The sequence below is a fragment of the Polypterus senegalus genome, chromosome 11 (assembly GCF_016835505.1).
Source record: "Polypterus senegalus isolate Bchr_013 chromosome 11, ASM1683550v1, whole genome shotgun sequence".
Taxonomy (NCBI): Eukaryota; Metazoa; Chordata; class Cladistia; order Polypteriformes; family Polypteridae; genus Polypterus; species Polypterus senegalus.
Window position 1 is genome coordinate 140,530,355 of NC_053164.1, and position 14,147 is coordinate 140,544,501.

Sequence of the window (14,147 nt, forward strand, 5' to 3'; positions counted from 1 at the left end):
TTTTGCATGACAAAATAAATAAAAGTAAATTTAATTATTGGTGATCAGGACCGACGGTAGTAAGTTAATTAGATAAATAACAAAATAAACAATACGAATAAAGTAACATTAAAGAACGAAAGAAAACAACGGAATACTTCAGTTTGAAAAAATAGCACAGTCAACGAGCTATATTAAAATTAGAAAATACTACTGCAATTCTACGTTTAACCGCAAGAGAATGTGCTGTTGCTATTTCTTTCTTTAGACAACGGTTGTTAAGTCTCCTGAGAGACTTGCAAAAATTGCCATAGCCGACTATATTTCAAGTCGTCTGTGGCGGGGTATTGGGTAAAGTTTTCAACTAGCAAAAATCGCGCCTCGGATAAACCTCATTGGCTACGATATTGCCTCTGCGCAAAGCTGACGATAAACTGAAAACGGCACAACCCTAGTGCCAAGAAACACGCTTTATAATTGTGGTGTTCATTTCTACATTATTGACATAATAAGCCAGATGGTAGTGAGAACTTTAACACATAAAACTAAGCTGTGTACTATCAATTAAAATTCTAACTTATTGCCGCACAGCTTTCGTTGAAACAAATATATACTAAATTAAGTATGTATTGGTGCATTCTGGGAAAGATTAATTTGAATCCGACAGCCACGCCCACGACACACTTCTTCGTTCTCTCTTTGTGCTGCAGCGAGAGGTAGTTGCAGGAAATGGGACTTTCGTTTCCTTGAATATAGTACTAGGGTGTTATACCATGTTAGCCATTATGAATGCAGTGAAAAGTCAAGCAAAATGACACCTTTTATTGGATAACTAAAAAGATTACAATATGCAAGCTTTCGAGGCAACTCAGGCCCCATCTTGCCTCGAAAGCTTGCATATTGTTATATTTTTAGTTAGCCAATAAAAGGTGTCATTTTGCTTGACTTTTCACTTCGTTGAGTAAAAACACTGATTTGCTACTTGTGCATTAATGGCCCAGATAGGCAGCGAACACGACAATTAAAAAGAATCGGAGACACTGAATATTGCGAGGGAATAAAACGGAATAAGTACCAGAGAAGCATTAATGAATTCCAAAATTAACCGAGCAACTTAGCATGTGACTAATCGAATGATTTCCTGGAGATAGCTTATGGCTGCACAATTTTAAAGAAAGTACAGTTGTTTGTATATGTTTTCTTCTTGAAACGTTTATTAATTTGTAATACAATTGATTATCAACAGTATTAATTAGCACTTGTGAATAATATCTGTCGTGTTGATGGTTGTAAATGAGCCTAGTGTGTGTGAGCGTCCCCTGTGGGAGAACTGGCACATCATCGCGTGTTTATTTTTTATTTTTTGTCCGAACGATGGCTGTTTATTTTACGGAGATACTGTAATGGAAAGATCACGATTGGAAAATAGGTAGATAAGTGATGTACTAATAGTGACATAAAGCAAACAATAAAAATATGAAGAGAAAGGAACAGATAAAGAGGCAGTTACTTCCTAAAAATAATAAAGTCAAAGATGGACAAAGCAAAGCAGGAAGACGTTTTTCAAAAGATTTACATACAGAAAAATCCCCGAAATAAACCTCCAGTGACATATTGAGTAAAACTTAACTTTGTTTTCAAAAATGTTCATCTGCAGCAGTGACAAGGATAGGTTAAAATGGGCAGAATAACACATGCACTGATTGGATTGTGGATTTCTGGGTGATTCCGAACTTTCGCCCATATTAACCTTTGGTTTTTAGTTTCAGATATGGCCTTTTCTTTGAAACTCAGCCTCAAAGGGCAGCATCCCTGAACCCTCTTTTTACTGTTGCAGACAACACTAGTATTTGCTGTGTATTTAAGAAAGAAGCCAACTGAGGACTTGTAACGCATTTGCTTCACATACTACTGAATATGATATCCTTATTCTCTCATGTAGTTGGGCATCTGGACCTTCCCGTTCTCTCCTCATTAGATCCAGTTTGTCCTTTTCTCTCAAAAAAAGGACAAACTGGTATCTTGGTATGAATTTTTCATTTTCTTAGCAAACTGTCACATTAAATAACTTTAAAGAAATATCACTAACAAAATATATTTGTTGGATACTTGGCCAAGATCATTTCTAATCTCATGTTTTTATGCAGAAAGGAAAAAAAATATGACACAGTCCAATGTTTACCAATGCTGTACAACACACAGTGCACATCATAAACAGAAAACACAAGGAATGAGGAGTACATACAGATCTTCAATTTAAAAACTCTATCCCATAAGATTTTCATTTCTTGTTTATAATGTGCATTGGTTTTTCCGGAAGTGCCTATTTAAGAATATTTTAGCAAAAAATTGCATTTATTTTGCATATTATGTGAGATTTGATTTTTTTTTCCCACAGATGTTTTCGCATTGTTTACCATTATACAACATTGGTCGCCATTGGCTTGCATTATATCATATTTTTTTTTTAACTCTGTTCTGTATAAAAAAAAAGATCAAATATTTTACAAAATTTGTAATATCCAGGCTGTATTTTAAAGGTACCGTTTTAAAAAAATAAAACCTCTTAAAGCATGACATGCTTTCATAGCATTTTTCTCTAAGACATTTTACATCTTTATTGACTTTTCCTATAATCATTCTAAATTTGTTCTTATATAGGGCATTATATAGACTTAACTTATATACTTCATTGGGTTTATCTTGGGTTTATTTCATAATTTGTTATCATTTGTCTTGATAAGCACTCCATCCTTATTATTTTGTCTTGTGAATCCAGTTAATTCGTACCAATTTTCCCAATAATTTTTATTTTGTAAAATGTAAAATATGCAAAACAAATATGGTAGACAATTAGATGTGTGAAAGAAAACGTATGGAAAACACATCTCTGCTGAGAAATAAAAATAACTTATGCTAGCAGAACGTGTCTTCCACACAAAGAAACATTCCAAAACAAGAAGAACTGAACTCAAAAAAATATATAAATATAGGAAATGATTAAGAGTGGTTTAGCCATTTTGTTATTGTCTTTGCATTGTTTTTAAATCCTAAACTTTTCCACAAAAAATAAGGATAAAAGGATTCCTAAAAGAGTAATATTTAATTAGTCTGAAAAAAAAGAATATAAAAAAGACAATACAAAAAGAGAAAAAAACCTGTCAGGTGAGAACTTAGGTGAGCCAATTCAAATCCATCATAAAATCAGATAAAAAGCACTTCGGTGGCATGCTGGGAAATGTCAGTAAAATACAAAATTGTTGTCAGAAAACAAAAATAGTTCACAAAGCAATGGTAATGAGAAACAGACACTTGAGAAGTGCACCAAGTAATGGGAAACATAAAGCTGATGCACAGAAAGTGATGCAGAGCGGTATGGCCAGTGGATTAAAAATGAAATGAAAACTGATTAACAACTACAAGACCCACCAAGGTTGTAAAATGGACTGGCCTGGAATTTCAACTGAACCCGGGGTTATCATGCTACTCGTTTGCACCAAATAAAAAAACAATCCAGATTAAAATTAAACTACAGGCATCACAATGGTGAGCTCTAGTTTATTCTGAGTACTGATCCAAAAAATATGCTATGCCACTCATAACTATTTTCATTTTAATTTTCAGTTTTAGCATACTAACCTTTGGTTTTGTAGTTTTAATATATGAATAATGCACAAACAAAATCCACAAAGGTCATTTTCTTATATGAATATACTATTTTTTCCAGTAGACTCTGGCTGTGGACCTCTGAGCTTTACTCTATTCAGGAGGCTGTCACTTTATATTATATGTCTGTAATAACAACTAGTTACACTATGATTAAGGTTAGGTTTTGGGTAGGATTATCTTACTCAAGTCAAGTAAACCAACTTAAGTAACAAAAACCTGCAATCGAATTGGCTGAATAGTGGAACTACTGAATTGCAGAGCTGCACAGGTCTGCAGCAGGATCCATCTTGTTTTTTCAGGCAAGGAAACAGATGTTTCAACCAATCATGGCACTGGAGAGTGGCAATATATTGCAGGTTGATTAGTACATGCAAGTAAGAATTTAATTGAACTCGGAGAAGTCTGAATAAGTGGGGATGTTTCTTCATATTCAGATTAGATGTCATTTTACAGTTGGCAGTCACAAAAGTCCTAACTCTCAAAAAGAAATGATGTTAATTTAAAACTCTAAGGTAAGTGCAATTTTCTATAATTACAGCTTAACATGAAATGCAACATATGGCTAGGAAAAAAGCTACACAAACCATAAATTAAAATTTTACTGGATTTTTTTTCCTGTTTGAAACACCAGCTGGATTAACCATTAAACAAAATAAGCATGTGCTTAGACATCAAGGGAAATGGAGACCGCAGAAATTTTCCATTGCTGGATTTACCATGGACTGCAAAGGGTGCAGCTGAACCAGGTTCCTCAAAAAGGGGTTCCCATATTAAATTAAAAATAATAAAAAATATATTGTAATAATAAAATACTAATAAGAGGTTGGATGCCTTATCTCCATTAAGTATAGAAGGTAAGATTAGTTTTGAGGATCTGATCAAAAACTTTGAAATTAGAAAATATAAGAGAAAATATTTCAAATATAAATAAAGTGCAAGTATACAAAATTAGTATTATCTCCATCTTACTGTAAGTTTTCTTTTATTTCTAAAAATAAAACTTTATTTTACAGTACTACACCTAATACCCAAATCAACTTGAAAAATATGTGATTGCATCAATTTTTGAAAATCGTTTAGGAGACTGATTTGTTTGATGAATAACAGCGACTGCATAAAACTGAACAGAATAATTTAATGATTAGTTACTTAAAGTGCCTTGTGCATGCAAAGGTGCTATATAAATAAAATGCATTATTATTATTAGTTCTTAACGATTTAAAAAGAGATTTTATTTCTCAATATATTTCAGCTAATGGGGCTTGATCGTCTAAAACATATTCTAGCATAGGTAAGTAAGGATTCTGTCGATAGTGAAAAGCCTTTTTCTTAAATTAACAAATTTTCTAATAAGTGAAAAGCTAATGGAACATATAACATATACAGGTACTCGGAAAAAGAATGTGGCTTGTCTAAGCATCATCAATAGCAACCTGTGTATAATTAACTGGCGTTCTTTTGATTTGTTTTTAATGTCTAACTTTACGCATACAGAATATGTCAGCTCGGTGGTAGTACCGGACACCTAGAATTCAACGACTGAGCAGCATATTTAAGGCCATGCCCATTGGAGACTGTGGCTACCCGATCTGCAGTGCCTATCTGATTTGCGCGTGCATGCGCACAAAGATACCGATTTGTTCTGCGCATGTCTAATGTTTTACGACACACGTCATTCGTCAGGTTTGACTTGTACTTGTGAGTTATTTTTGTGTTGTCGTTTATCTCCCTTTGTAAGTGGACTACTTCCTGGAAAAGATGGCAACTTTTGAATTTTATAACATCTTGAAAGATGTGTCGCCTGAAAAATATAACTCCAGTCGAATGAAGAGGGAGTGAAATGAAATGCGACATGTGTCTGTGAACTTTATAATGGATATGTACAGCTTTTTGTAAGTACATCATTTTTAGTTTCAATACTTCGTAATCTTGTGGTTTAATTGTAAAAATCACAGCATTTTCCGTGTTTGGGTCAATGGATTAATGGATGTATGTCATTTATTTCGTAACACCCTATTAGCATTTGGTGGTGTGTTTCTTTTAACATTTGTCCACATTTTTTTATCTTAAAGAGTGAACGTTGTGCTAATTATTAAGCAAAACAATGTAATCAAGGTGTCGAATTAAGGAATAGAATTAGAAGTGCACGTCTGACACTCGACCAGTGTAAAGTGTGCCCTCCAAAGCCATCAGTATTTTTTATTATATTGATATCAGATTACATCAATACTGTATATCGATGAAGGCTAAATTACATTGGAGAATAGCAACAACTCAGTTATTACAAGAAAGAGGGATGTAGATAATGGCGTTACAAATTGTTAATGAAGCAGCTCAGAATGTTACACGTTTTAATTATTTTAGTGTGTTTTCCATTTTTAAAGCTATTTCTAGCATATTAATGTCCACACAGAAAGATGTAACAGAGGGTCTAACATTCTGAAATTTACACTTATGAATAGGAAATTTACGAAGCAAGGAAACCACAGTTACTGCATTTTCTAACATTTAGTCTTCAAAATTGTATACAGAAGAATAACAAGAATTAAAGAGTGACATATTGTTTTGTCATTTAAGACAGTAACAGAAATACATCTTTATGAAACATTTTGGAATAGGAACAGAAGTAAGAAATGCGAGAGGTGATTTGTCTTCATTTGTACCTAAACTACATTTCGGGGATATATTAATGTCATAGTTATAAATTAATCTGTTAGTTGGCTACTATTTATTCATAATTTTGAAATGGATTTCTTTAACTTTGTTTGGTAGAAAAAACTTATATGGCACAAAACAGGCAATTTTAAAATTTATGTCCAAAACCATCAGAGAAGTGTGGTGTGCATCTGATGTGGCACCTGCTGTTGTCATTTGTCATTAGCTTATCAATTAAGCTGTTGGTTTAGGAGAAGTACACACACATACATTTAACTGAATATAATGGAGAAGGCTTGCTCCTTAGAAATAACTTATTTCTTATTGCTGCAGTTAGAAAAACAATGCTCCTTTATTGTATTTTTTTCTTGACCCTACAGGATGCCCAGTGGTATCAACAGATGTGGCTCAACAGATGCCAGTGTACCCGAATTCTGAGACACAATTTGATGTTCTTTTCTTCTGCTTTTAAGATTCCCAGTTTGGGATGGCGCAGTTCATGTTAGATTTATTACAGTATTTCTAGAGGTAAGACTACTGCATAATTCCTGCAAAGCCTCCCCATATTTATTATTTGATCTGTAATATTTTGCTGCCTTGAATACTGACCTCTATGTCTGCTCACTCTGTCCAGTAAATGACATGGCTTTTTAATTTTGCAAACACAGAGAACGAGGCACATCAGTACCAGCAGTCACAAATCGGGGATGTTGTTCTGTTTTGCAAAATAACATTTATTTTCTTAAGTTACTGTGCTTTGTTGATGGATTTTGAAAAAGCCAAGACTTAATTTTAACTTAAAACAAAACTAAGGCAGGAGAGAAAAATGAAGATGTTTTCATGTAAGTAATGACACCTGAGCACATCACATTAGATGTTCAGATATACAGAGATTGTAACAATGTCTACTGTATGCGTAATGTAAAAGTAAAAAAAAAATGATGCTACATATAATGACAGTTAAGTTAAGGTTCTTTAAAAATCCAACAAAAAACCACAATAATTAAAAATAATATAATTAGTTAGACTTTACTCTAAGCAGAACTTTATCTATTTGTGATGGTTAACTTTGGTAATAATTGATCTACAGGTGAACCAAGAAAGGAGGCAGAAGAAGTAGTAAGGGGACATTTTATTAATGTTTGAACTCCGTGAGTAAACATCGTGTATCTATTGTGTTTATGTTTTTAACAGTTACAGTGAAGTAGAAGAGTCTGGTCATGTTATGGGGCAGCAGTTAAAGAAGAAGGACGGAGAGATGTGTGCCATGTTGAAGAAGCGGCTGGTCCTCCTGCCCGCTCTTATAGAATCCTCCATCTAAACCTCTGCTCTGATCTGCCGTGCCTTTGCCAAGTGATCACAAGGTATTGGACTTTAAAATATAAGGAGGTTTCCTTTAAATGTTCAGCTCCTTGGTAATTCAGAATTGTGATCTATGAAAGCAGCTGGCCGACGCCTTGAGAGAATGTCACATAAGACTGGCCTCACCGTGCATATCCAGGTTTTCTCTGACCACCAAAGAGCTTACAGAGAAGCACTAACTGCTGCTAAGAACACCCATTATGGCAGAATAATAGAAAGTGGCCATTATAACCCAAGGGTTTTCTTCTCTGTAGTTAATAAACTACTCCAACCCACATCTGGCCCAACTACCTCTTCTACTGAAGTCTGTGAGGAATTCCTCCACTTTTTCCGTAACAAAATTAAAGATCTAAATAATTCAACTAACATAAATACATCATCTGTTTATATCTCTCCCTGTTTTCCCACTCCATCCAGCTCCTTCTCTAAGTTCTCACCAGTCACATCTGCGTTTGTTAATAACCTGCTTTGTAAGATGAGGCTGACTACTTGTGTACTGGACCCCATCCCCAGCACACTACTTAAATCCTGCCTTCATGCCATAATCCCGACTGCTACAACAATAATAAACTCATCCCTTGACACTGGCTCTGTGCTGCTCACTTTTAAAATCGCTTCTGTAACCCCAATGTTAAAAAAGTATGGTCTTGATGCTGACAATTTCATGCCTATTTCCTACTTACCTTTCTTGTCAAAAGCTCTTGAGCGTGTTGTAGCCTCCCAGCTCACCAATTACTTAATCTCTAATAATTTGATGGAACCCTTTCAATCTGGTTTCAGGGCACGGCACAGCTGTGAAACTGCTCTGCTACGGGTAACCAATGATTTGCTTATGGCAGCAGACTCTGGACAAACCAGCATATTAATTCTATTAGACCTCAGTGCAGCATTTGACACTGTCAGACATGACATTCTACTGTCCAGAATGGAGAACATGCTGGGTATCTCTGGCACTGCCCTCCAGTGGTTCAAGTCCTATCTGACTGATAGGCAAGAGTTTGTTAGTCTTGGCAACAGCAGATCCAGCTCAGCACCAGTCACACAAGGAGTTCCTCAGGGCTCTGTCCTCGGTCCTCTACTTTCTGTATTTATATGCTTCCCCTTGGCCATATTATTCGTAGTTATGGACTGGGTTATCATCTTTATGCAGATGATACTCAACTCTACTTCAATGTTAAAAGTGGAACTTCATCAGAGCTTTCTCAGCTCACAACCTGCCTTAGTGAAATTAAAACCTGGATGGAGCAGAACTCTTTAAAATTAAATTGCAACAAAACTGAACTCCTGCAAATTGGGACTAAAATGCAACTTAATAAAATGAGCTCCTTCCCAGTCCATCTTGGCGGTGATCTCATCAGACCTGCCTCTACTGCAAAGAATCTTGGTGTCATTTTTGATTCCTCCCTCTCTTATTCCGCCCACATAAATCACATTAAGAAACTTTCTTACTTTCACCTCCGTAACATATCCCGATTTCGCTCTTTCCTCTCCTTTTCTAATGCTGAGAAACTTGTCCATGCTTTTATCCCGCATCGATTATTGTAACTCGCTGCTGGCAGGTGCCCCTTCTAATATTATATCACAGCTCCAGCTTATTCAAAACTCAGCTGCAAGACTCCTTACTCAAACCAGCAGCAGCAAGCACATCACACCCATCCTGCTCCGTCTTCACTGGCTCCCTGTGTCTTACAGAATCAAATATAAAATCCTACTAATAACCTACAAAGCCTTAAATAACCTTGCACCAAACTACATCAGTGACCTTCTCCATCACTATGTGCCTGCCTGCTCACTAAGGTCCTCTGATTCTGGCAATCTTGTTGTGCCCCACACTAATCTACACTCCATGGGTGACAGGGCCTTCAGCTGTATAGCGCCCAGACTCTGGAATGACCTACTGAAATTAATCAGATCAGCTGACTCCATGAATTCTTCTAAAAAACAACTCAAAACTCATCTGTTCAGGAAGGCTTTTAGCTCTACCTGACTTTATTCCTCTTCTCTCAGTTTACCTCTCTGTCAAGATGCTCATGTAACCTGTATGTGTGTGCTAGACCATCAATTATGTTGTCTGTTAGGCTTTCTCTGAATTTACTGTCTTAATCTTCTTTATTTATTTACTTGGTTTGTACAATGCTATATACTGTATACCCTGCCATTCTTTCTTATATTCTGTAAGTGCCTTGAGCATGGGAAAGGTGCTATATAAATAAAATGTATTATTATTATTTTTATTATTATTTTGGGTTTTTTTTCTTCTCGGTCTCATTGCACTAACTGCTTGTCTCACATAGAATTGATTTCAAGGTTCTATTAAATATATAGAAGGCATATTTTAGACCCTGCCTGTATCTTGGAGGGTCAGCTCCCAACATTTCTTTTCTCAAATGTTGCTTTGCTTTTTATTACAAGATCAACCATAAAAACCGACAGCTTTCTGTACTCATGCAACAAAATCTGGAATGCTTTGCCAATAGAGAACTGTCAGGCTACAAATATCAAACATTTTGAAAAACTTCAGCAAGCCCACTTTTCTAATTTGGCTTTTTCTTAATTACTTGCATTGGTTGTAATAGATTAGAAATGGTACTGTGTACACTTTATAAGCTCTGCACTGGGCAATAACTTATGCTGTTTTTCTGTGTTATCTTTTTCCACTTTATTGCAATAGTGCCCCCCTGCGTCTCCACCGTCTGTTACATCAACTTCAACTGCCTGTGATAGAAGAAAAGTTCACAAGATGTCCTAAAATGGAATTGTGATTAGAGTGACACGGCCATAATTATGTATGCTGGGATGTGCAGAGCGGGCTGTGCGTGCTTTGGCTTGAAACCCCCAGAGGTTTATTATCCCCAGCATCTTTGAAAGCCGCAAGTTTGTCTTTGTCCCTGACCATTTGACCAGGCAGTGTATTTATAACAAAGGACAAGGACCCCTCCATTTGCTTCTTATTTACTTTTATAAAGCCTTCAATTTTCTTTGTAACTGTATATTTTTGTAGAGCAATTTGGGCTACACTTGCAAGCAAAGGTGATATAGAAATATTTTTAGTGAACAAATGTTAAGGGACAGATCAGGAAAAATGTCAGTTTAAATAGAACACATTTTTATGGAATATTGCTGGATAATAACTCTGACTCTGAGCAGTATCTTGTTCATAAAGCTAAAATAGCATTTTTCCTTTTTTGTTCAAAACCTTGGCTAACATTTTTTTTAAACATCTGTAAATATATTTGTGTTCCCTTTCCCTAATAGTTTTCAAAATCCTCCCCATTGTTGGCCATTTTCATTGTATTTGTGTTCTATTTAAATGCATTTACCTTTTTAGACATTTTTATTATTAATGAATTTTCTAATATATATATATAAAATTTGTGTGCATAATTTTTTTTTGACAAACATTGTTCATAGATATTTCACTTTTCTATTTTTAAACATATAATTTATTTATTCAATAAAAAATGTATGAAAAAGTGTATTGTATTTCCTTTTTTTAAAAAAGTTATACAAATGAGCTGGCTCTGTATCAATATGGGTGAATAAAACCATTCACACGAGATGAGGATTCTGCACACAAACAGCAGTGTGTTATGTTGATTAAACTTGTAAGAAAGAATATCACTGCCCTCTGTCCACATGGTGTTCATCATAAACTGAACTATTTCATGCTGTTTAAATTCTGCTCAGTTAGTGGAGAATATTTTATTTTACAGCTGTTACATTCAGTTCAGTTTTATTATATTAATAGGTAAGTTGGTTTCTCGGGGGGTTTACAGAGATGCCTTGAAATAACATTAAAAACACATCACTACTAATAAATATATTACAAATACTGTAGACGCACATACACTGTAAGCTGGGCACACAGTGAATGGCGTAGCCTTGGCCGCGCATGATAAGCAAATAAAGGACAGCATTGCTGGGGAGAGTGCTGATTGGGTAGTCACGGCCGCGCACATAAAATCCGTTGCTGGGCAGACGCCACACATACTGCCCCGTGCATGTTTACTAACTATCTACTAACAGCATGCCACCCAAAAAAAGGACACGTCAAGTAGGACAAAAGATACAGACAATCAAATCCTATATAAGCAACATCTCCTGGAAAAGCGGTCAAATCAGCAAGTAAACATCAACAAAAGAAAGGCTGAAAGACAAAGAAAAATACGAGCAAATAGATCGATTGAAGAAAAAGAAAATGAGCGTAAGAATATTCCCCGTATTGATTTGGCTCCATCCTCTACTAATTTACCCTTTACCTTAAGAAGGCGACAATTTCCAGTTACATTAGCCTTTGCCATAACAATTAATAAAGCTGAAGGGCAAACCTTAGAAAAAGTTGGCATTTACTTGCCAGAACTAGTATTAAGCCACGGTCAGTTATATGTTGCATTATCAAGAGTTAGAAGTTTTACAGATGTTGTTGTCAACGTTGTAGATGGTCCTGAACAAGAGTATTTACAAAAAGTGTTGTCTATAATGAAATTTTATTGAAAAATTTCATGAGGTAAAAAAATAAAAACGTTTTCCTAAATATCTTCTTCAGATATTGTGTATTACAGATTGTTACAAAGTTTTACACTAAGGCAATATTAATTATACTTACTGTATTGTCATATACATTTCTATTTTATTTTTAATATTTTACTTTAGGCTTCTTGCAAAAATATTTTTAACAAAAAAATTAAGACAACAAACAGAATGAGGTCAAGGTCCCTTGCTATTTAATATAGACTGTTCCTAATAATTTTTATGCAATACTGTTCTAGTGCCCGTTATTGTAATGGGATTAATGTCTAGTTAATAATAATTAATGTCTAAAGATATTTTTAAACAAACACAATTTGCTCATAAGAGGGAAATTGCAACAATAGATCAAAACGGAAAGGAAACTATATCATTTATTACGTGAGTGGGAAAATAAAAACACTACATACTTTACATAACATATATATATACAGCGCATCCGGAAAGTATTCACAGCGCATCACTTTTTCCACATTTTGTTATGTTACAGCCTTATTCCAAAATGGATTAAATTCTTTTTTTCCTCAGAATTCTACACAAAACACCCCATAATGACAACATGAAAAAAAGTTTACTTGAGATTTTTGCAAATTTATTAAAAATAAAAAAAATGAGAAATCACATGTACATAAGTATTCACAGCGTTTGCTATGAAGCTCAAAATTGAGCTCAGGTGCATCCTGTTTCCTCTGATCATCCTTGAGATGTTTCTGCAGCTTAAGTGGAGTCCACATGTGGTAAATTCAGTTGATTGGACATGATTTGTTAAGGCACACACCTGTCTATATAAGGTCCCACAGTTGACAGTTCATGTCAGAGCACAACCCAAGCATGAAGTCAAAGGAATTGTCTGTAGACCTCCAAGACAGGATTGTCTCGAGGCACAAATCTAGGGAGGGTTACAGAATCATTTCTGCTGCTTTGAAGGTCCCAATGAGCACAGTGGCCTCCATCATCTGTAAGTGGAAGAAGTTCAAAACCACCAGGACTCTTCCTAGAGCTGGCCGGCCATCTAAACTGAGCGATCGGGGAAGAAGGGCCTTAGTCAGGGAGGTGACCAAGAACCCAATGGTCACTCTGTCAGAGCTCCAGAGGTCCTTTGTGGAGAGAGGAAAACCTTCCAGAAGGACAACAATCTCTGCAGCAATCCACCAATCAGGCCTGTATGGTAGAGTGGCCAGACGGAAGCCACTCCTTAGTAAAAGGCACGTGGCAGCCTGCCTGGAGTTTGCCAAAAGGCACCTGAAGATCTCTCAGACCATGAGAAACAAAATTCTCTGGTCTGATGAGACAAAGATTGAACTCTTTGGTGTGAATGCCAGGCGTCACGTTTGGAGGAAACCAGGCACCGCTCATCACCAGGCTAATACCATTGCTACAGTGAAGTATGGTGATGGTAGCATCATGCTATGGGGATGTTTTTCAGCGGCAGGAACTGGGAGACTAGTCAGGATAAAGGGAAAGATGACTTCAGCAATGTACAGAGACATCCTGGATGAAAACCTGCTCCAGAGCGCTCTTGACCTCAGACTGGGGAGACGGTTCATCTTTCAGCAGGACAACAACCCTAAGCACACAGCCAAGATATCAAAAGAGTGGCTTCAGGACAACTCTGTGAATGTCCTTGAGTGGCCCAGTCAGAGCCCAGACTTGAATCCGATTGAACATCTCTGGAGAGATCTTAAAATGGCTGTGCACCGACGCATCCCATCCAACCTGATGGAGCTTGAGAGGTGCTGCAAAGAGGAATGAGCGAAACTGGCCAAGGATAGGTGTGCCAAGCTTGTGGCATCATATTCAAAAAGACTTGAGGCTGTAATTGCTGCCAAAGGTGCATCAACAAAGTATTGAGCAAAGGCTGTGAATACTTATGTACATGTGATTTCTCATTTTTTTTTTAATAAATTTGCAAAACCTCAAGTAAACTTTTTTCACGTTGTCATTATGGGGTGTTG

At 36.0% G+C, this 14,147-nt stretch overlaps 1 non-coding gene across 1 annotated transcript; it reads right to left on the bottom strand.

The window, feature by feature from the left end:
- Nucleotides 1–262: 262 nt before the first annotated feature.
- Nucleotides 263–404, bottom strand: LOC120539850. The gene has a single exon (XR_005635706.1). It is a non-coding gene; the product is annotated as a U4 spliceosomal RNA (small nuclear RNA).
- Between the last annotated feature and the right edge of the window lie 13,743 nt (nucleotides 405–14,147).